Here is a 24,026-nt window from a genome sequence, read left to right on the forward strand (position 1 = left end):
AAGATTTCTCAAAGAAAGGGACCTGCTGCTAAGAGCGATTAATATATGTTCACAGCTTGCAGCTGAAGCCTGATGATGGCTGTAGGATAAAGGACATCACCCAGATGACATTTTGCCTCCAAAGCTCTGGGGAACAATTGTGGAAGAACTGCAGGGATATTCTGTTAGAACGTTCTTGTGTCTGGATAGGATGAGAACTGTCTTATAACAAAGTGCAGCCCCCACGTCTGAGGGCATGTTTCTTGTGTTTAGGCACTTCCGAAGCAGGGAGCACCTTCAAGGGGCACTGGTCTTCCCAGAAACAGTGTTTGACCTGTGATGATGTCCCGGGGGCAGGGGACCTAGAAAAAGACCTTAGCCTTCCCATAAGGCATGATTCTTCTCCTCTAGAGAGCCTCAAAAGTCAAGTCAAGTAGTAAGCATCCTGTGCTCCAGTCTGGGGCCACAGACACACACAAGAACTGGAGCAAAACCAAACATAGTGTATCATCACCACTGAGCCCCCAGGAGCCCCCAGATGCTTCTGAACATCAAAGCAGAAAGACGCTCTCAGAGATCAGGTTGAACGCCGTGGGTTAGGTGTGTGACATTGTCTCTGGGTCCCTGCTTTGGTTTAATTAAACTAAGTCTGCTGGTGAATTGGTTCCCAAATGTTCATTGGTGGATGGGCGGCATCAGAATTGTCTACATCTTTTAAAAAACACTTACGTAAAACTTCTGCATGTCTTCCTGTGAGAGTTTGATTTTCAGCAGGCTTGGGGTGGATTCCTACTTTTAAGAACTCCCCACGCCCATCCTAAGTGATTGTGACTCCCGGTAAGTGAATGCTGACAAATTGAACCTGCCAGCATGGACATTTATTTATGAAATAAATGAACATTAATTTCATACTCTTTCTATGGATTCAAGGTGGTGCTGGATCCACAGGCTCACCTGGCCCCCCAGCTTTCCCTGCAGAATCTGCCATTGTGCCTTAAATCCCGCAAGAAGTCGCTTATCCTGTGCCGCTGGAGCTCTTGATTGGCTGTGACTGAGATGGGACTTTAAGTTCTCACCAGGATAAAAAGTGGGGTTCCGACTTTACTGCCTTCTGAACCCTGCTGATCTGTCCTCAGCCAAGAGCTTGATTTTCTTCTGAAGAGCAGTGTTTTTTCAACTGTGGTTGAAATCTGTTCATGGGTTCTAAAATCAATTGTTGAGGATGCAACCATTTTGAATTAATTTTTAATTCAAAACATTAAATAGACTAGAAATTTTTAATTTTTAATTCAAAAAATGGACTAGAAAAAAATCAGAATGCATCACGTATGGTAGGGATAAGTGAAATTCTTTCTGTAAAACTTGTTTTGGAGGGTACGTTATGCATTGGGCTACTGTGTATTTCTTACTATGTTTCACAGGGAAACTGCTGTCCTCTCTGCAGTACAATATAAATCAACAATGGCCCTAACTTCCTTAAGACAGCTCTCATTTCTGCTTGCAGAGGACAGATGGAAAAAGTCACCAGGGAGGGTAGACTGCCATATACAAGTACTTCAGGGAGGCTACCTGGAAACTAACAGAAAACCAATTTGTGGATGATTGCAGAGCCTGGGGAGAGAAATCAATCTTGGACAGTCTTATGGATGGCAGCCAACAGCCCACCACGCCCAGCCCATTGCACCTGTCACCTGGGGACAAGCAGGGTCTATCTGGAACGGACTCTGGCCAGGATTCGGTTTCCCTTTCCCTGAAATGGGGATAATCACCCTCTTGACTATTGCTGTTATGGGAAAGGCCAAATTAGGGGAAAAAATTCTGTCCAATAAAGGATGAACCACAAAGCTCAGGTCAGTAATGGCCTCTATTGGTGGTTTGGGAGGTGTGCTTTTATGGGCATTAAGGGAGAAAGAGAAAGTCTGCACTCAAATCAAGTCTAGGCAATGTGGGAGTTGGAAAGAGACACGTGGGAGCACAGACCCAGTCACCTGAAGGCAAGGAGCCTTTCTTTTTCCTCCTCTTGGCAGGCAGTGTGGGCTCCTGGGCCCCAAGCAGGATCCCTTAGGGCTGATCTCTTACCACACACTGGTCTGACTCGGTGACCTAGAAGAGGATAGTCGGAGCCAACAGGATGAGGGGATGAGCTTGGAGGGCATCTATTGTGTGCCACCCTTGAGTGGCTGGAAATATCTTCTGCCACTTTGTGAGGGGCTGGGGGCTGGGGAGTGGGAGTGGCAAGGGAACACGGGGTGGTAAACTGTTCCCAGGGCTGCTGATTTTGGAGCAGTCTGACTACTCTCTCTTCTTAGTGGGAAAGAAAGAAGGAAGAAGGGGGAAGGGATGCTTTTGGAGGGGAGCTCAAAGGGTGGGATAAAAGCAAGCCTTCAAGAACATCACTAAAGGGTCTGAAGTGAAAGACCCCAATGAACAAAAAGCCCCCTAATTCAAACAGTGCCACTAACACCAAAACCTGTAAAGTGGTCTAGAGAGACGCTGGTCATGTCTGTCACTTTCCTTTTTAAAGCTCTCATGAAGTTAATGAATGAAAAAAATTGCTAATGCAAAGATGGAAATTAATAAAAACAAAAGCATGCTTCATATTGCAGGGTGACCACCTCTAATCCTACCAGCAATCCTGTGGCTGTCCCTGTAACTTCCTTTGGCAACACCATGCTTTGAGAAGCTGTGGGGGAGGCTGGCCAGGGAGAGGGCCTCACCCACCTATTCTGCCAGCTGATCCCCCAGAGGGCTGCAAGGCTCCTGATTTACCCAGAGCTCTGGAGTGGCTGAGGCTGGGCCCTGGGGTTGGATGGTTCTCACCAAGAGGCCTGGGACGTCTGCTCTGTGCTAAGCTCTGAGGCAGACTACAGAGGAGATAAAGACGAATCAGACCGTTGTATACATTGCACATGCCTTTTCTGAACTGAAAAAGAGAAGAACAAACAAGACAAGACAAAAATATTGGAAAAAAAAAAAAAGAAAAAGAATCAAATGTGTAGAAAATGCAAGGTCATTAGAACTGCCCAGGGCTTCATTCAGGCAAAGATCTTGAGGGTCTGGCCAAGGACCTGCTGAGTAAATCTAGCTCTGGTTCCCCTCCCACAGATTCCCTGCCCCTCCTTCAACTGCATAACCAAGTCTCTCCACCTCCCAACCTTCCTTGAGCTATTCTGCTATTTCCTTCACGTTCGTTTTTTCACTATAACCCACACATGGTATAAGGTTGAATGAAGGCATTTATTTGTAAAACCAATTCTCAATGGGGGAGAGATTGTATCCATAGAAAGTAAACCAGTGATCGTTCAGAGGGCCACATGCACGCATTAGTGAAACCAAGGGAAAAGCCAAAAAGACAGCACTGCTGCGGACGACCCGCGTGGCTACTAATCCTGCCAACAGAAAAGCAAAATGTCCTTTCCGCTTGAGAACACGGATGCACCAAGATGTCCTGTGAGAAGGCAATTTGGTCTGACATCCACGATGAAGTGATCAGGGAACAAGTGGGGGAGCGACTTTTTCTATTCCGTGTGGCCTGTTGCTTCCCGCAGAAACTGGCTGACCGCTTCCGTGGTCCTCCCCTCTCCAGTGGGAGGGAGGTGGTGTCAAATCCCTGGCCTTCTCACATGCCCATCCTTATGCTCTGAATGATCTGAAAGATAGCTGAAAGAGGAAAACACAACAGCTCAGACACCAGACTGCACACAGCTGGAAACCCAGCCCACAGTGAGCCGGGCTTCTGCAGACCCCCGGGCCCTGACGTGTTAGTTCACAGCTGATTAGATATTTCCTAACAAGGAGTTAAGTTAACAAGAGGTCAGTGAACTTCTTTAAAAAGGCAGCCTCGCTCAGTCGGCTGATGGATGCCTCAGGGATTTATAGATAACTCCTGCTAATTCCACCAGCAGTTAAGGCCAGAAATCCCTCAGGCATTGAGAGGAGATTTGGCCCCCTTCCCCAGCAAAGTTCTGGGGCTGCCTGGGAGAGGGATATGGGCTTTCGTGCAGAAACTGCACTCATTAAACAGGTCAGTGAGTCTGCCTTTTCAAAATGGCTGTGACCTGTAAAACAATCAGCCCTGTGCTGGGAAGGCAGACCAGGTGCTCTGAGCAGCCCACGGGGCCAGCCTCGGGCTGCCCAGAACCCTCCATGCGTGCGTATCTTCCGGCTACAGGGAACTCTCTGGAAGGCAGCTGTCTCTCATGGAGAGCCGCACTGATTTATTCAGGGCTCAATCTTTAATAACTGGGGTTGTCAAGGGGCTGGGTAGCCCATAAGCCCACAGAGAACTCCTGGGACCCCTGCCCATGTGGATGAGAGCTGGTTACATAGCTTCAGCCTGCTTCCAGCTACTGGGTTTCAAATGTGTCCCAGGAGAGGAAGATCCCAACTTCTTTTTCACATCTTTCTCAGTGAGCAACCTTGGTCAGTGCTGACAAAGATGACGGTAATGATAAGAGTAACTACCATGGTTTTCATCATGGTGACACTGAACATTCATGGAAAGTTGGCAAAACAAAAAATTGAATTTTTTTTTTTTTTTTAAGGAGGGTGGGTATTATCGCATCTAACTATGTGTAAAAACAGAATAAACACTGAGCTCTCAGGGGTCTTACCCCTTCTCGCCTTCATAAAGTCATCCTGGAATACATCCAGGATCCACGGTAAAACAGAGTTATCCAGAACCCTAGGACACAAGTCATTCAACGTTTCATCATCCGGCATCAGTGAGCACATCCTCTGTATCAGACACCGCACTTCGAGGATACAAAGAGAAACGATGCACGGAACCTTGGGGAATTGTTCTTGGACACCTGGGTTTTAAGGGTAGACAAACACGAATGCATTTTTTTGGCTTTTTTCCCCTAAAACCACTGCACCCATCATCACTACCTTTCTGAATTAGAGATACCAACATATTTCAATGCCAACTTTCCATGAATGTTTGGTGTCACCATGATGAAAACCAGTAACTGATGAGATGTGCTGTGATCTGGCTACAGAGGAGGCAGCGTTTGATCTGACACTGAAATGCTTCTGGTCAGCTGCACTTCCAGGCTCTCATTTCTGCTTCTGATCATTTTTTGGGTCTCTTTCTTCTCATCTCTGGTATTACTATACCCATCTGCAGTGGGCCCTCTACTATTATTTTGTTGCTATAGACTAAGCTGAAAACAGAAACTGTTAGAATTATGAGTCAAATCAGAGTAAATCAGCTCCATGTGAGTGTCAGGGATTCATCTGTAGATATGGTGAAGGTGTTGGTTCAACAACTTGTGATACTGAATTCTGGATGTGCTCAGATGTTTTCTTAGCTAAGTTTGGGTTCTTGGGCGGGTCTTAACAGGAGCAGTTGGTAGATGGAAGAGAAAGTACCCTATAACAATTTATAAGCTTGCAGAAATATCTGATGTTCCTTTCCTCCCCACCAAGGCTCACAAGGAATAAAAATTAAATAAACATTCTGTATTGTGGCTCAATGGGAATGCCAGGAGGCAGCTGTATATTCAACATTAGAAAAAAAAATTACATCTACCATGCCTCAGACTTTGTTCTTGTGATCAGGGAACTATTGCTAATCCTGACAAACAAGTTGACTTTAGAGCAGAAAGTTAGGATCAGATGAAGTTGGGTTGAATATCAGCTCTTTGCTGAAAAGCTGTGTGACTGGACAAATAATTAACCTCTTCGAGGCTGCTTCCTGTTCTGTAAAATGAGGATCATGGCCCCTGCAGGGCTATCATAGGGATTAAACCACATGTCATATAGGAAGGGTCCTCACACATGGAGGACTCAGTGCCTGGTAGCTACTGCTATCATCACTGTTACCATGACTTCAACAACTGCTGCTTCTCCGTGTCCCAGTATGCAGACCAGCGCTTAGCACATCTGCCACCCAACAAAGCTGTGAACTTTGGGAAATTACTACACGGTTCTCAGCCTGCTTTCTCTACCTGTAAAACTGTGGATAATAAGTACCTCAAAGGATGGCAAGGAATAAATAGGATGACATAAGTAGATGCTCAAAAATATTACTTCTTACTTACTCTTGCCCTTAGACAAAAAATTATCAGCAGGATGTAAGTCAACAAACAGGAAACCATCGGTGTCTCAGTCCATATAGCCCCCATATTAAGTTAATTCATAACTTCAAAAGTTCTAGGTAATAATACGAAACCGTGCAATTCTTTTTTAAGGAACTGTTACAAATCTCTCTAAGGAATCTAAGACAGGGCAGGTGCGGTGGCTCATGCCTGTAATCCCAGCACTTTGGGAGGCCAAGGCAGGCAGATCACGAGGTCAAGAGATGGAGACCATCCTGGCCAACACGGTGAAACCCCGTCTCTACTAAAAGTACAAAATTAGCTGGGTGTGGTGGTGCCAGCTACGTGGGAGGCAGGAGAATCGCTTGAACCCGGCAGGTGGAGGTTGCAGTGAGCCGAGATTGCGCCATTGCACTCCAGCCTGGGGGACAGAGCACGACTATCTCAAAAAAAATAAAAAAAATAAAAATAAAATAAAAATAAAAATAATAAAAAAAAATCTAAGATAAAGTTTGTATGTCTCAGAACAGCGATACTGATGTTAAAATAACTTATCTAGTTCTTTGAGTTTGCTTTAAAAACTGAGGATCATTCCTGATCATAATTGAATCCATGAATTAACGTGTAAGAGTCCAGCGATCCTTAACATGTTCACAGATGAACCTTCTTGGAGACACTACTTTGGATAAAGTCTATTTTTTAAGTTCACCATTTACCTCCATAAGATAACAGTTGTGTTTATTATTTCTTTTTCAGTTGTATCATGGTCTTTAAGAAAACTTACACATCTCATACTAATTATATTAACTGTAATCCTGTGTACCTGCCAATACTGACCTGCAGAGTAACCTCCGCCTTCCAAATGCTGACTTTCTGAGGCGGCAAATGGGAAGGGAGCCAGCAGTGAGTTCAAAAGAGGGAAAGGAAGCGGGGAGTCTAGACCCTGACAAGTTAATAACTTAACAGTGGGTGAACAAAGCTGAGAAAACAGCAGAGCAGGCTGCAGGAGAGGAACTGTGGGCAGGCGAGACAGCGGGGAGGAGAGATGCCAAGAAAGGGAGGGACAGCAGGCATTCCAGGGCAGGCGATCAGGGTGTGGGCAGGTCCCAGAGGTTCAGAAAAGTCCAGGCGAGAGCAGGAGCTACGAGACCCACGAAGCCTCTGCATCCTCCTACCTGTGTCAAGGATCCTGGCCCTTGGTAACCTTAGATGATCCCATTTCTCTTTTTTCAACCTCCCCCTTTCAATGAAGTCTTTAGGCTTTAACATGCTAGGAGCACTCCCACTGCAAAATCAAACACACCAAAGCTATGTGCCTGACTCCACATCCCTATCCACAGGGCCCTCTCTTCCTCTTCACAACCATTTCTAAAGAGCTGTCTATGCTCACTTTCTGCACTCTCTTACCTGCTATTCTCGTGTCAATCCACCTCATTTTAGCTTCTGCTCTCTTCCCTCCATTGAACATCTTCTGCTAAAGTCACAAATGACTTTTGGGTCGCTTAGTGTAACAGGTGTTCTTCCACCTTCTCTTGTCTTACCCCCTACTCACCCCTGCTGGGCACTTCCTGTTGGAAACTCTCTTCCCTCGGCCTCTGTGAAACCATGGTCTTCTAGGTTCTAGTTTTCCTCCTTCTCTTGGCTCTTTCCTCTAAGCTTATTTTAGAGGAAACAATCCACTTGACCATTAAACATGGGCGCTGACATTCTGCAATGAACGTTACTAGCTTTCTTCTCATTACATTCTTCCTCCTTAGGCGATGCCTCCCAGCCCACAGTTTGAATTGCCACCTAGCTGTTGATGATGCACAAATGTGTATTTCCAGCCCTGACTTCTCTGAGCTCCAGCACACCTTCCACTATCTACTTGATATTTGCACCTGGGTGGCTCAGAGGTACCTCAGACTCAACAGGACCTTCTCATGATCTCTTCCCACTGCTAAAACTGGCATCATTATCTTCCATCTTGCATGTAGACTCAAAACACCACAGTCCTTCCTGACACCTCCAATTGATAACCAAGACCTGTGGATTTTACCTGGGAATCTTGTGATTATGCACCCTTCTTTCCATTCCTCAGAAGCCACCCTAGTCCAAGTTACCATCATTCTCCCCAAGACCCCAGTGAGGCCCTCCTAGTGCTCGACTCTTGTTCTTCTTCCATCCTTTCTCCATACTGTAGCTAGAATTATCCTTTCAATAAAAGCAAATAATATATTGTCACTCCCGTGTTTACTGCACATCAAAAGCTTCCCGTTGCCCAGTCCCTGATGAGGCCTCCATGACCTGCACATCCTGGCCCCTGTCCAGACCTGTCAGACTCACCTTGTATCACTCTTCTCCTTGCTTCTTGGGGCACTCCCTCATGTTTTCAAAAGCTCCCTGTTCTCCCCACAGTTTTTTTTTTTTTTTTTTTTTTTTTTTTTTTTTTTTTTGGAGATGGAGTCTTGCTCTGTCACCAGCCTAGAGTGTAGTAGCACGATCTCGGCTCACTGCAACTTCTGCCTTCCAGGTTCAAGCGATTCTCCAGCCTCAGCCTCCTGAGTAGCTGGGACTACAGGCATGCACCAGCACACCCAGCTAATTTTTTTGTATTTTTAGTAGAGACAGGGTTTCACTGTGTTGGCCAGGATGGTGTTGATCTCTTGATCTCGTGATCCATCCGCCTCGGCCTCCCAAAGTGCTGGGATTACAGGAGTGAGACCACAGGGCTTTTACACATGCCATTCTTTCTGTCTGAAATACTTCTACCCTACCCTATTCCCTACTTTCCTTCATCAACCAAAAGTTAATGTCTTCAGAGAAGCCTTCTTTGATCACCTGGAGCAGAGGTTCTCAGACTTGAGCACACATCACAGTCTCTTGGGGACAGGTTAAAACGCAAATGCTGGACACCTTCTCCCCAAGCCCTGGAGTTAAGGGACTGAGGATCTGTGTTTCTAACAAGTTCACAGCGGACGTTGAGATGCCGGTCCAGGGACCACACTTTGAGAACCACTTACCTGAGAGTACACAGGTCCTTTGCATTATATGATTTCATAGCCCCATGTGCCTCTTCTTTACATAGTTTCATGGCTGAAATTGTACAGTTTTATGGCTGAATTGAAAGTGTTTTGGTGTGATTACTTGATTAACTCATCTTTCTTTGCCATTAGACTACAAGCTCCAGGATAACAGGGACAAGGGATGGCACAAAGTAGGTCCTCTGTAAATATTATTGAATTACTGAAAAGTGAATGATTGCAGAAAGCACAGAGGAAAATATATTTTAAAAACCTCAAATGACTACTCTGCAAACCCAAAGAGTCAGCATCAAATGGCTGCCTTTAGATCCAAATGTCTCTAAAGCTCAGTCTTCGAAGGGGAAGTACAAGACCATAAACCCCTAAAGGCCTGAGAATGGGCCATCCCAACCCACTCTCACCCTGGGGACTGACCCTCCCCAGCTAAGAGGGAGTGCCAGAAGGACACAGGGATGACATAACAAGTGGGTCCCATAGGTAAATGTCAGAAAGCTGGAACCCTGCCAGATAACAGGAGGCTTCCTAAAGCCACTTTTATTGACAATAAATTGATGATAAAGGAGATCAAGGGAGTTGCTGAGAAGAGAGATTAAGAGAGGCCGGAAGAAGAATATCCTTTAGGAGAAGAAGACAATGTAGAAATCATACCGTTTTGCTTATTTTTCATTTAAGAAAATGAAAATGATGAAAGAGCTGGTAGAAAGCAAAGTATGGGCTCTCTAAGAAACAAGCTGAAATGTTAGGAGACAAGACATTGCAAAGTGGATCACTAAGTTCTCTAAAATAATCAGCACAAAGAAAGTCAAAAGCAAGATGCCATTTTCTGGTGGCTTCTCTAGAGATGGAGAAGAGGGAAAAAAGAGAGATGCCAGAGACAGGCGAGGGCAACAAGATGCTGTTAAAACTTGGATGTTATTAGCAAAGAATGTAAAGTTTTCTATCTGCATTAAAATAGCAGAAAGAGCTTCTGAGAGAGAGCCTCTACACCAGCCCAAATGCCCCCAGGGCACAAAGAAGGCCGCAGGTCACCTTAAGGGAGCCGATGGCTGATGAGATGTCTTCTCCAGGCTGTGCCTCTCAGATCCCGAGGATGAACTCCAGAGCAGATGAATGGCCTCAGTCTTTCGTCCAGGGCCGGCCGGTTCCTTAAACATCCCACTTGCCGGTCCTGGGTGGGGGTGACTCCCTCTGGATGTTACAGTTTTGAGAAAGTTCTGGCAGTCTCCAGGAAAGGCCAATTTATGTGGTTGACCTGCAAATATGGCGAATTCAAGTCTGTCCTGAAGCAAGTGTCCGGGGGGTGAGTGGGGACACTGGTGGCCCAACCAAGAGGTAGCCTGTGGCTGGGTCAGGTCTTTCTCCATCTGGGAGCAAGAACCAGGATGGCTGCACATCAGGAACCTCTGGAAAACACACTTTTTCTGGCAGGAAAAATAGGGGATGTTTTAGCAGGAGCTCTTTTCAATACACAGTCATATGCTAAAGGCCTAAATTGGTGGAAAACTTTTGCTTCATAGAACTTTCAGGGAAACCGTAAGAGAGAGGGAATGCAGGGTAATGGAAAACAGATGGGTTTTAGAGTCTGAAAGAACTAGATTTGGGGACTAGCTCTCTCACTTTTTAGCTATGGGACATTGGCCAATTTCTTCTATGAGCCTCAGTTTCGTGATCTGGAAAAATGAGTGTAATGGCATCTTTGCAGGGACTGTGTGACCAGAGGAGAAGATGTATGTGTAGGGCCTGGCATTACAAGAAGTCAGTCCTCAATAAATGGTAGCCAAAACAGTTGTACAAACAGATCTTGCTCACCCTCATGGGCTAGTTTATAAATAACTCTTTCTAGACCTAGAGAAGTTCTAGCTATCCCTGCAGAGGTGACACCACTGACTCTCTGGTTTACAAACCCTATCCTTTACCTATCCAGGGGGGCCGCTGGTCTTGGCTCATGGAGGTTCCTCAATATCTCAGTGCTATGTTCACCCACTACAAATTTTCTCACCATCAACAAGCAAAGCTATCAAAATAGGCAAAATTTTATTTCTTCCCTCTTAAGCATTCAGAGCTTTGGTGAGGACCTTCCCAGGGAGATGGAGAGGTGGGAAGGCAGTGTGAGCCAGACCATAAACATAATTACAAGAACAGCAAACACTTACAAAGCCAACACTCTCACTCTACTAAACATTCCACATGCATTGCCTCAGTTAATCCTCAGGATTAATAGTCCTGAGGGTCCCAGGAGTTAGGAACCAGTACCATTCTCTTTTAAGAAGAGAAGAACTGAGGCTTAGATTTGGTGTAAGTATCTTAGACAAGGCTACATAGCTAGTAGGTGGTTTCAAATCCACAAAGTCTGGCCCTGAAGCTGTAGCTCTTAGCAACCATGTTAACTTCCCCGCTATGGCATGTGCACATGCTAAGGTGGTGGTTTTCACCCAGTACACCACAAAATACAGACCTTCCTCAAATTTTGTGTCCCCAAAAGATTTCAGAGAGCAGCTAACAGTTCACAGAGAAATGTTTCTTAGTTGTTGCAAAAGGCTCCATTCTGGCTCCTCAACCTTTGGGCTCAAAGACAGTTTGCCACAAAACTGGTGGCCACACAGGGAGTGGGAAGAGAGAGCACTGAAAAGAATGTCTCTGGCCTCTCATATGTCCCTGGCATGTTTGTGACTTGTACTTTTCTTCTTCCACAGCATTCTTAACAGAACAGCCAGTCCTGGGGAAAGTTTGGGTGTGGTCCTTCCAGAAATGGAGAGGCCTCCAGCACATTCATACAGGGAGAGACCTGGACCATCCAAAACACAAGGATGGGAGAACGGGAGGATTCAGGCCCTGCCAAGGACATCTCAGAGAATCACTTCTTCACATCTGTTCTGAAAAGGCTGTCCTGAAAAAGGACCTGTCTGTGACATGCTCTCTCTCCCCTCCCCCGCCACGCAGCAGGCAGAGGCCTTGGAGAATACAGGGGGAAAGTGCCGCCTGTTAACTGACAGATGAAAGGAATGTCCCTGCCCAGAAACGGCGGAGCGACTCCCAACGGATGGTGCCTGATAAACCTCGCAGGCTCTTTGTTGAAAGGCATTAACTGCAATAACAGAGGCCAGCCCTGGAGCCAGGCACAATTTCCTATTTGATGGGCAAAGAGAGTCCAGATGTGTGCTCCCTTCTGGGGATGAGAAAGTCATAATATCCAGCAACATAGGGAGGTATACTATACACACACACACACATGCAAGCATGCATATGCATGCATATACATATGAACACATTCATGAACACACTAACACAAGCACATTCACAAATACACACACGGAAACAAACACACACAAAAAACCCACATATACAAACACACACACAAATGCAAACAGAAACATACACAGGCTTCACTTCAACCAGAACAGCTGCTCTTTCATTTATTTCTCTCTGAGATTTGAACAAAGTTCTGCAGCTTAAAAAAAAAAAAAAAAAAGACCAAAAACCACTAGTCTAGATTTTTTTTAAAACACATTTTTTTTTCCTGCTTATAAACGTAATATATGCTGACTGACAAATTTGGAAACTATAGGAAACAGTGAAGAAAATAACAGTCACTAGTTAATCCTGTTACCCCAGAGGCTTCCCTTTGATGGGAAATAAACATTTGTCAGTTTCAAGAATAGCCAGGCTTTAGTCACCATTAAAATTCTCATAATCTCTAATTAGGAAATGAATATCAGGGTTGGCCAGAGAAAGAGAAATAAAATTGAAATTAGGAATACATGAGGAAGAAACAGTCTGAGGGAGGGAACTGGGGCATGGTTGGTATTTAAGAGTTTCTCTCTGAGAGTCAAAGGATGATGGGAATTAGATGGTGACTCCATTGATGCTGCCTGAAACTATCACTGAGGCATCAGGACAGAGAGAAATACAACCGCATTGCAAAGAGTGCCATCTCAGATTACTGCATCCTGTCAACGTAGGGTATCACACCCAAGAACTCAGAAAGGGTAAATGATACTGTAAGACCACAAGAAACATGTATAGGCTGACTGTAAATAAAATTATCCAAACAGGTAGCATATTAAGGAAAAGACCTCATTTCACCAAGTCTAGGAGGCATTCTGGTCAAAGAGGAAAGTTGGAAATGTCAAAGACAGTTATCTTGTGAATACTGTGGCAATAACCTTATAAAAAATTTAGGCTAAGGATAGCAAAGACGAGAATGTGGCGCTGTCAGCCATACCGTGTTCAGGACAGACATTACCAATGAACTGCAGCCCACTTTCCCACTAAGCATTGGTACAGCCTGAGAGTCCTCAGTAAGGCTCATGCAAGAGCTGGGGACAAAAGGGAAAGGAAACACCCAGAGGAGAGGGCTCTGAGCACAAACAGCAGTGACTAGGTCCATGAATGGGCTGGGGAAGCGTGTCAAGTCTGCAAGTGCCTTGAGAAGATAGCAGTTGACCTATCTGTGTGACAGTATCTTTGTGGGGAACAGTCTCAGACAGACGTTCCAGCTAATGCTTGCCTCTGAGTCTTGAGATAAAAGCAAGCATTCTTCAGAAGCTCTCAAACAGCTCTGCAAAGAGGCAGGTTTCAAAACCCGGGACTGGCAGAGCCAGGATGAGCTGCTTACCTGGAAACCGGCCCCACTGCCTGCAGAAATGGAAGATAATACTTTTAGTAAAGGGGGAGAGAAAAAAAGCGCAAAGTCTCTTATGAGGGCACTGAAATCCCTTGGCCTTCGATGTTGATCCGGGTCCTAGCAGATCCAGTGGAGACAAATCCAGCCAAAACAAAATCCCAGGCTAAGGTTTGACAAGAAGTTCATGGCCTGTTTGGGTTAATAATCTCAGCAGACTCATAACAGGTATTGATTAAGAAATGGGTTTTTGATTTCTTACATAATCTATATATTAATAAAACTGTCTGGGTGTGGTGGCTCACACCTGTAATCCCAGCACTTTGGGAGGCCGAGGAGGGTGGATCACTTGAGGCCAGGAGTTTGAGACTAGCCTCAACAACAGGGTGAAACCCCGTCTCTACTAAAAACACAAAAATTAGCTGGGCATGGTGGCGCATGCCTGTAATCGCAGCTACTTGGGAGACTGAGGCAGGAGAATCACTTGAACCCAGGAGGCAGAGGTTGCACTGAGCTAAGATGGTGCCAATGCACTCCATCTGGGCAACAGTGAGACTCTGTCTCAAAAAAGAAAAAAAAAAACTGGTTATCAAATTAAACAAAATGAAACGAGATATAGCCCTGAGATGTTCTAATTGGATAATACCATGTCTCAGAAGAATATACTATTCCCAAAGCTTTTGTATCTCATAAAGATAACTTTTACAGCAAAAGAGTGGTGGATTGGGGTTGCTTTAAGGAAATGAAACTCACGTTTTTTTTTTTCCTGATATTCAAGTTAAAGGACAAACTGCTTTTCATTGATTGTGATCTGCATGTTGGTGTCCCTTCTCCCTCTGTGGGGAAGACTTGACGCTTTATCATGTGGGAAAACAGTCTCATGCACCCAAAGTGTTATCACTCACATTGCTTCCACTCATCTGTGGGGTGAAGAGGGAGGGCCCATGGCTTGCTGAGAGACTGAGACCCATGTGAGAGGTCGAGTCTGCAACTGAATGTACAGCCTGGAAGGATGACAGGTGTGTGCAAGTTGAAGCACCCCACAGCACAACCGATAGTCCCGTGGTACCACTGTTTCCCATGAGGGCTACAGGGACAGAGGTGGTGGTGACCGTAGCTGCAGGCTTTGAGCTTGCTATGGGCCTGCACTTAGATCCCCAGAGCCACTCAACGCCAGGACACCTTGGGAGGGCTGCTCATTATCCCCATTTTCTTGATAAGGGAATCAATACCAAGAGTAAGCACCTTGTCCAAGGTCATTCAGCTGACAAAAGTGAATCTAGGCTCGGAGCTGACATCTGGCAGATCCTGAAACTATCCTCCCTTCAGAGGCCTCCTATTCTATGAGTGCCAACTGGTCAGTTTTCAAAGCAGTCCCTTGCCTAAGAGAACTTTTGCAATCATGGAAAGTAGAAATTTGCTTATTCTGAAGAGGGTGTATTTAGATAACCTCCCCAAACTCCCTCTCACCAGGGCAATGTATTAGAGGTTTCCACCAAGTGCCTAAGACAGAACAGGGCTGGGCTGCGCTCGGATCTGGGTGGGGGCGTGGGGCAGCCCCGGGAGGTCTGTTGCTCCCATCTGGCTTTGCAATGAGGGGTGGCATTCCCTGAGTGTGTGTTTATGCCAGGGGTCTCTGGGTGCCTGGACTGCGTCCCCTCACTACTCTCCCAGTCCTCGTTCCTTCCTTTTCATTATCTTGCTCTTACTAGGATGGCAGGCATGAAAAGCACATGCAGAGGAGGAGGAAGCCACAGGAGAGAAGCTGAGAAACAGGAGGCAAGTGATCCCAGTGACCCCCGACTCTCTATAAGAAAGGGGTCCTGTAGACTTTTTATAGGCTTGTTAAGCTGTTTTTCCACATAAAACGTAGAAAGGCTGACCAATAAGTGAGCACATACTTAAATGCCAGCTTCTTACCAGTCCTAACTCTTTCCCAGAAGACAGCCAGAAAAACAGATAAAATGTGCATTCGTTACTGTCTGCCTGACCTGAATATTTATTTACCCTAGGTACACTGGCACTATTTCTAAAAAGAGCACTTCGCCCAACCAATCATCAATGAGGAAAGTGGGTTAATAGAGTAAGGTAATGAAAGCAAGTGAGACTTTCAAGAGACTCACATCAGTGATCAACGCCTTTATTAATATTAGAAGATTTCGCCTTTTTCCTTAGCATCTGTATAAAAACACACAAAATAAGAGTAACCAACCACATGAACTCAAAGAAAGGCCATATGACCTCCAAGGTCCCACTGGAACTTGGTGAAATGGAACTTGAGCCTGGCATAGGGGTGTATCTTGTTCAAAGGAGAGCTAATAGAAAGGAATAGGAAAAGGGCCTATCTGTCTGCAAAGATATGGAGATCCTACAAGACACTCCAGTGCATTTGGCCTGACTGTTGCAGGCCAGGGCAGGTGTGCGGGTGCAGGTGTGCATACTGCAAACAGCTAGGCAGACGTGAGATGTAGGGAATTTTCCTATTTCAGATTACAAAGCTGGAACAGAGGTGAGACAGACCACTGATGAGGGCTTCAACTATCCTAGCACCTACCAGAAAGCTCATTACCTAAAACAAAGCAGCTGACAAATGGGCTAGACTTGAGGACTGTACATTCTTTTAAATGTAGAGAAAAGATGGGTAAGCACTTACGGCCTGTGACCCTAAAACGGGAGAAACTCAAGAGGGAATAGTCGGCTCTGCAAGATGAAATGAATCGTGACTAATCCCAGAGAAGTGGCAACAGGGACGGATCTAAAGGAGCTATTGTGTTTCTCATGACATGTTCTGTTTAGAAAAGGACGTGTACAAAGATAGAAGGAAGGGCACAGTACCAAGGACAAGCTGAGAAGAGTGACACATTTCTGTGAGAACTGTGCCCGACTTGAGCTGAGGCTTACAAAAAAATTGCTAAAGTTGGCAAGAAAAAAAAAACACGGTGGTGGTAATTATTTTTAGTTATGATTAAAAAAGGCATGAGGCCCATTGCTTAGGGATCATGATAGCATGTTAACAGAAGACAGAGAAAGTAAGATGGCTCAAGTCTCGTTTCATGTCTAACCTCTCCATAAAAGCAAAATGGCTTTATAACCAGAAAGCTTTAAATCAGCATCATTAAAAGAGCCCTGGGCGGCTGGGCGCAGTGGCTCACGCCTGTAATCCTAGCACTCTGGGAGGCCTAGGCGGGTGGATCATGAGCTCAAGAGATCAAGACCATCCTGGCCAACATGGTGAAACCCCGTCCCTACTGGGAAAAAAAAACAAAAACAAAAACAAAATTAGCTGGGCATGGTGGTGGGCGCCTGTAGTTCCAGCTACTCAGGAGGCTGAGGCAGGAGAATCGCTTGAACCTGGGAGGTGGAGGTGGCAGTGGGCCAAGATTGCGCCACTGCACTCCAGCCTGGTGAGAGTGAGACTCTGTCTCAAAAAAACAAACAAAACAAAACAAAACAAAAAGAGCCCTAGGTACTAAGGGCAGGGGCTGTGGTATGGCAATAAGAGTGGGTCCTCTCGGGCTCTTTCATCCAAATCTCCAGGCCCTGCAGGCTCACACCCCATGGCCCTGCACAAACCTCCAGAGAGGCAGCGCTAACATACTTAATCCCTGGGAAACCGCTGGAGACCAGGAGAGTTCCAAAAGATGCTTGTTAGCAAATGTCCCAATTTACCCAAGAGGGAAAGATACAGGTCCTCCTGTATGGGCTGGTAAGCCAGGCAAAAGTTTAGGTCATATAATAGTTTTTTAAGCCCTTCAAAAAGGAAGAGATGGGTTTTGAGAGTTGGCATGGGTTTGAGAGGAATAAGCCAGGCCAGTGACTCGACTGGCTTTCTCGCTTATAGGCTGCCTAAGGGGGCAGACTGGAGAAGGCTACAGTGTATCTTGAAGCCTATATACATCTTTATCTACTTAGACCCTTGACAACACAGGTGGCATGGTCACTGGGCTCAGGGATGCCTAAGAGTAGGCTTCGGCCATTCTGAGCACCTTATAGTCTTGAGCCCAGCACATTCTCTGAAGCCACCATGCTACCGCTACATAGTGTTCCCATGCAGAGTCACCTTCCTCACACCCTTTGGCTGGCTGTCTGTTCTTCAAGACTCCGCTCAAACAGCACCTCCCCTTGGAAACTTTCTCTTCTGCTGAGTACGATTTAGAAGTTCCTTATCCACGCTGGCCAAGCACCCTGTAAACTCGGCTGTCACTATCACAGTGTGCTTTCCCTGGGCTGCAACTGACAGTTTCCTTATCTGCCTCTCCCAATGCCTGCAAGCACCCAAATGGGATTGTATTTCCAAAGCCCAGCACAGTGCCAGGCACAGAGGGGACCCTCAAGACATGATGATTGCTTGCATGAGTTTTGCTTAGAGGCTCAAAGTCAACCTGAAAGAGGTTATCTCTAATTGTGTTCTGTGTGTTTCTCCAAGTCTAGACTTTTATCAGTGACTTGGAAGAATAATATACTTTCAGAGACCATAATGTTGGGAGAAAAGGGTAAGTAGATGAGAGGCTCAAAGTTCAAGGTCTGATAATCTACAGACTGGTCATACAGCCTGAAAACACAGCTAACTTTTTTGTACAGGTTTATTATCTTGATTTTCCTGTGGTATGATAAAGGCATAGCTTTGTTTTTATTTTGTTCTTAGTTGAATACCAGAGACAGATCATCTGAGGCAATGCATCACAGATGAATATGTAGGTATTGATAGAAATACTGCATTAATGTACCATAGTCACTGCAATTTTGCACAGTGCTTGGACTTATGCATTACTAATGAAGGACAATACATGAATATCTCATGTAATGTCACTGACCATATTATATATTATAATGTAATAATTCATTTATTATACATGTTCATCTATGTTTCTGAACTTCATGGACATGGCATTAAAAGATAAATGATAACCAACAATGAAATTTTAATAGAAGTAATCATTCTTCTTTGAGAATAAAAAAAGTAATAAAGTTTTATATTAGGTCTCAAAAAAGGTCAACTAGATATCTACAGTATGAGGAATATCTGGCTTTATCCATCCATCCATCCATCCATCCATCCATCCATCCATCCATCTATCCTGAGCGCTATGTGCTAAATACTAAACTAGGACCTACAAATTAAATGAAAAATAAACACTGCCTCCCCTGAGCTTATATCCTACTGGAGGGAAATGAACATAAGTAAGTAAACTAAATAACTGCAACTGCCGATGAGGGCCATGAGTAAAATAAAATAACATGTGATGGAGACAGGAGAGACTTTGGGATAAAGGGGTATGTAGACGTGTCTCCGGGGTTGCAGGAAGTTTATGTAAGGAAGAGCTGGGTGGCACCTGGCTGGCCGTCAGCTAGAAGTGAGTCAAGGATGTGCTGCAATTGTTAAAAAGTAACTGCAAGGCTGGGTCACATTAATAGAGGCAGAGTGACGAGCAAAATCAAGGGTAGTGACAATCCTACTGCCTCTGTGGTGGTCGCACTGCTTCTAGACCACCTTCTGCAGTTGTACATGCTATACTTTTTTTTTTTTTTTTAATTGAGACGAAGTCTCGCTTGGTCGCCCAGGAAGGAGTGCAGTGGTGCCATCTCGGCTCACTGCAAGCTCCACCTCAGCGGTTCAAGCGATTCTCCTGCCTCAGCCTCCTGAGTAGCTGGGATTACAGGTGCGTGCCACCACGCCCAGCTCATTTTTTGTATTGTTAGTAGAGACGGGGTTTCACCATGTTGGCCAGGATGATCTCAAACTCCAGACCTCGTGATCCTCCCCGCCTTGGCCTCCCAAAGTGCTGGGATTACAGGTGTGAGCCACCATGCCTGTGGCGCGATCCGTGGCTCATGGCAACCTCTGCCTCCCGAGTAGCTGGGATTACAGGCATGCGCTGCCAAATGCTATACTTTAGGAAAGTCATTGAGCAGATCCAGAAGAGGAGTCTAGGAACCACATCTTATGAGGCAAGGTTGAGAGAATTAGGGAAGCTTAGTTTGCAGAAGGAGCGACCAGGCAGTCATCTTTAACATATCTGATGATTCAAGGTGCTTAGAGAAGAACGAGTCTATTCTGTGTTATCCTAGGAATTCAAATCCGAACAACTGAGAAGAAGCATCGCGTAATTTAAAACAGGAGAGAAATTTCTAATAGCATTCCAGCTGTGCAGAAATGGAATGGGCTTTTGAAGAAGTGGGCACCCCATCCTCAGAAGTATTCAAACAGGGATTGGGTAAACAGCTGTTTAAAAGACGTCCTTAAGGATATTTCTTTGGGAATAGAGTAGAACTGTGTTTCCTTGGAAGATTTTCTCATCTTGGAATGACAAATCATCTTTAAAATGTTTGAGCCACAAGCAACAATAATGCCAAGTACTTTGGATCCTTCCTTCCTCCTAAGAGTTTCTGCTTCTTTGGAAGAATGGTCTCTTGAAGATAAAAGGAACTGATCCATCTTAAATTTTTAAAAAAATTTTCATGATTTTAGGTTTGAATGCATGATTCATCTTTAGTCATGGGCTTCTCCTGTCACTGGGGCAGAGGCTGTCTTGCTGGGAGGCCTAAGCCTGAGCAGGAAGATGTGGACCTCCTGCCTTCCTGCCCTCAGTAACAGTGAGCTGATGGAGGATGGGAATCCCTAAAGGCATATGCTGTGTGGTTAGAAGAAGTGACCTCCACTCACAAGGATTTCTGAGACCCAACATATGGGGATGAGGAACCATGTCAAGGCTAGTTCAGCATGTAACTAGAAACAATGGTACAATGCTTCTGCTCATCTTCCCTGCATTTGTGTGTGTGCGTGTGTATCTGCACGTGTGTAAGTAAAGCTCTCAACTTGCCACCTTACAGTATCAGGTGACCCACACCTTAAGTCTTGGGTCAAAGGCTCAGTTGTATCTAGGAGTTCTGCAGAACTTTCTCATAAGGCATAAGGCCTCTCCCTTTCTCTGGAATGTGGATTTATCACAGGCAGACAGGTGTTTCACCTTCTGTTCCAATGCCCTTTTAAGGCTATGTCTGCAAAAAAGACTTTACTGAACTCTACAGTGTATACAGCCACTTTACTCAGTGTAATCATTTTATGATTGGGATTTGATAGTGTATCAATTCTGTCTCTACCTATATTTGGAATGGAAACTAAATCAAAACCCATTAAGATTAAGGTTTAAGGCAGTGGTAAACTTGAATCCCAGACCAACATGTTTTTCATCTATTTGCTTTGTGAAGAAAATACGTTTTTCAAAGTCCAGCGGAGAACATGGGATATAAGTTCAGTGAAACTCCCATACCTGAGCCACAGACAACAAAAACAAACAGTGCCAACAGCCATGGTCCCACAGGATATTTCTCCTCTTGCGGCCTCTAAAAGGGAATGGGAAAAAGTAAGATTAGGTTCATTGACTCAAGAAACATTTATTTGAGTATCACTAGGCATTGTGCTAGGTGCTAGGGATTCTACTGTGAATGAGACAGACTTGATTTCAATCCCTCAGTGGACAGATATAGATGGATGAAGTCCATTAAAAGGATTGAGATAGGTTTGCAAAAATTCATCAATAACCTTATTAACATCCCTGTAACTCAGTGAACTGTAACTGGGGACAGATATGGTATGAATGCATAAACCAATATGGTGATTTAGGAACCAAAGTGATATTAATAATAACTTTGCACCTGCTGAAGGTATGCTCTGTGCCAGGCACTATACTAGGCAGTCTGTATTCATTATTTCTGGCAAGTATTATTATTTCCATTTCGGAGTTGAGAAACTGAGGTTCAAAGTTTGTTAACTTGAGCAAGAACTGGGATTCAAATTTAGGTCTGCCTCATTACAAAGACTGGGTGTTTTCCATGAACAGATTCGATATTTAGGTTCTGCATCTGTGAATTCCAAGCAGGATCAGAGATCACAGACATTTTCTCAAAACCTTTTACATACCCCCAAATTAGGAAGTCAGTACAGTGGAAATCCTTGGAACAATAGAAGCACCACAGCAATTGTGAATGGTTATGAGTGAAGCAGTATTTTGTAATAAAACTCCTAAGCCTTAATAAAGCTAGAAATTGGGATAGGTCTCTGAATTCTCTGGGAAGCAGAAGGTGACTGTCAAAACTGCATGAATGAAGCCCTACAGACCTCCTGCTTTTTTCAAACCAAAAGCACAGACAAAACACCTCCAGGTCTATGTGCAGGTGGGGCTTGGTCCTTAAACCCAAATCAATCAGAACAACAAATATTTTCTGACAGATGCATCAGAAAAGAAGTAAACTTCTCAGAATAGGAGACTGGGGAAAAAAAAACAACCCAAATAACTCACTAATTATTTTCTGATTAGCTTGAAAAATAGGCTGCATTCAATACACATTAAAGAATTCACATGCAAAACACACAAAGAAAAACGTGTTGGTAGAGTGGAATGTTCACAAGTATTGATTTGTGGTTGATATCATAAAACCCAATTCCGGATTTCAATTAAATGTTGTTGACATTTAAACATTATATTCAACATTGTAAAATACGGGCTAAAACGTATGTTCATATCCATACAAATATGACAGCTTGACATTCAGACTGAAGGTATGTAATAGTGTTTCAAAAAAAAATGAGTGGTGCTATCATCAAGGATGTAAGTTTTTGAAATGTTGAACAAATTTTAGTAATGTTTCCAACAAAAATTTCTTTAAAAAAGGATAATCTTCCTCTGATTTTCACTGCAGTTGCTTTCCTAAAAATTTATCATATAGTAAAACTGCAAAATCTATGATGTGTTGTATTGATATAAAATTAAGTTCTAGGCTAATGTAAATATAAACTGGCTTCTCATCTAAAAAAGGAATTTATTTTATCATAGATAAAGGCAACAGTTCTTTAGTTTTCAGCTTACCAAAGAGCCCTTCTATTTTACCTCACTTGGGTCTACTTGTCACTTGTATGGCCATATACTTTTTCTTGATAACATGTGCCACAGTTTGTAGGTCTATATTTATTCCTGTGATAGTGTGTTTAATATCTGTCTCTCTATGAGACTGTAGACCCCACAAGGGCAGGGACTATGTCTTGTTCATGTAGTAATGTATAGAAATGCCTGGCACAGAAGTTAAACATAGGGGATAATAAACATTCATTGAAGAACAAATAAACATACAAGTTTCATTAAATAAGATTTCTTAGGTTAGGTAGAGTAAACACAGGTTCTAGGAAGGATATTGTCTTTTTAGTAATACTTCCTAATTGGTGTAGGATTATCCCTGTATCTCTCCTACACAAGAAATATGGATTAAAGTGTCAACTGCAGGTAGACTGTGACTAGGGATTAAGACATTCACTTCTCTGTTCTTGACTAAGCCTGTATCTACCACCACTTACATGCCGGCAAGTCACACTGCAAAGGAATCAGTGGCTGCTCCTAATCAGATGAGGACAAAATCAGTCTTAAATAATTGCGTAAGGTAACTGTGCCATTTTTTGACCCTTAAGGCCAGGCCAAGATCAGATCCGGTAAACAACATTCATAAAGCTACCTGAACAAAGTGTGACATTCGCCCTTCCCACCCTCTTCCACCACCTACCCAGGAACTTGTCACAGTTGTCCAGAAACCTGTTCTGTTGCTGTTGTGCCACTAATGCTATATAAAAAGATTCATTTTATCTCTATTTCCAGCAAAGCTAATAAGTGAATTCAGGAGCCTGTAATGAATTATTTGCCCAGGACAGATACCAAACAGAGTCCTTTATTTTTCATATGCAGAAAAACAGATGATCAGCATGTAGAGCTTGGAGCATATAACACAAAAACCTTTTGGATGACATTCTCCAGGGAATCAACATTATTTGGGGACTTTGGCTGATCAGAGTACCTATATATCTTTTTTTGACAGCTTTGGGTGACCGCTTTTTAGAAGGGGTGCCCAGCACAATCCCATTGGGACAATTCACATATACCTGACTCTATGGCTGGAAAAGGTGGGGAAAACTAGTAGCAGTTCTGCAAATGACATGGTTTATTCTAAACATGAGTTTGCTACTTCTTGAGGCTCCAAAAATGTCAGGGAATGGCTTTCTCTGTGATTAAGATACCAGTAGAGTAACTCAGAACTCTGAAATTTAAATTCTCCCTTCATTCTGGAGAAGTTACTACTGTATAATCACAAAATGATTATTCCAATTCTCTGTTTTTCTTTCTTTCTTTCTTTCTTTTTTTTTTGACGGAGTCTTGCCCTGTCACCCAGGCTGGAGTGCGGTGGCACGATCTCGGCTAACTGCAACCTCTGCCTCCCGGGTTCAAGCGACTCTCATGCCTCAGCCTCCCGAGTAGCTGGGATTACAGGCACCTGCTACCATGCCTGGCTAATTTTTGTATTTTTAGTAGGGACGGGGTT

At 44.2% G+C, this 24,026-nt stretch overlaps 1 long non-coding RNA gene across 1 annotated transcript; it reads right to left on the reverse strand.

Annotated features, from left to right (window-relative positions):
- Positions 1–3,197: 3,197 nt before the first annotated feature.
- Positions 3,198–21,017, reverse strand: LOC105535501. The gene is made up of 3 exons (XR_001005439.1): positions 20,936–21,017; positions 10,073–10,295; positions 3,198–3,639 (listed from the first exon to the last, which is right to left on the reverse strand). It is a non-coding gene; the product is annotated as an uncharacterized LOC105535501 (long non-coding RNA).
- Between the last annotated feature and the right edge of the window lie 3,009 nt (positions 21,018–24,026).

This window comes from Mandrillus leucophaeus, unplaced genomic scaffold (assembly GCF_000951045.1).
Source record: "Mandrillus leucophaeus isolate KB7577 unplaced genomic scaffold, Mleu.le_1.0 Scaffold147, whole genome shotgun sequence".
Taxonomy (NCBI): domain Eukaryota; kingdom Metazoa; phylum Chordata; class Mammalia; order Primates; family Cercopithecidae; genus Mandrillus; species Mandrillus leucophaeus.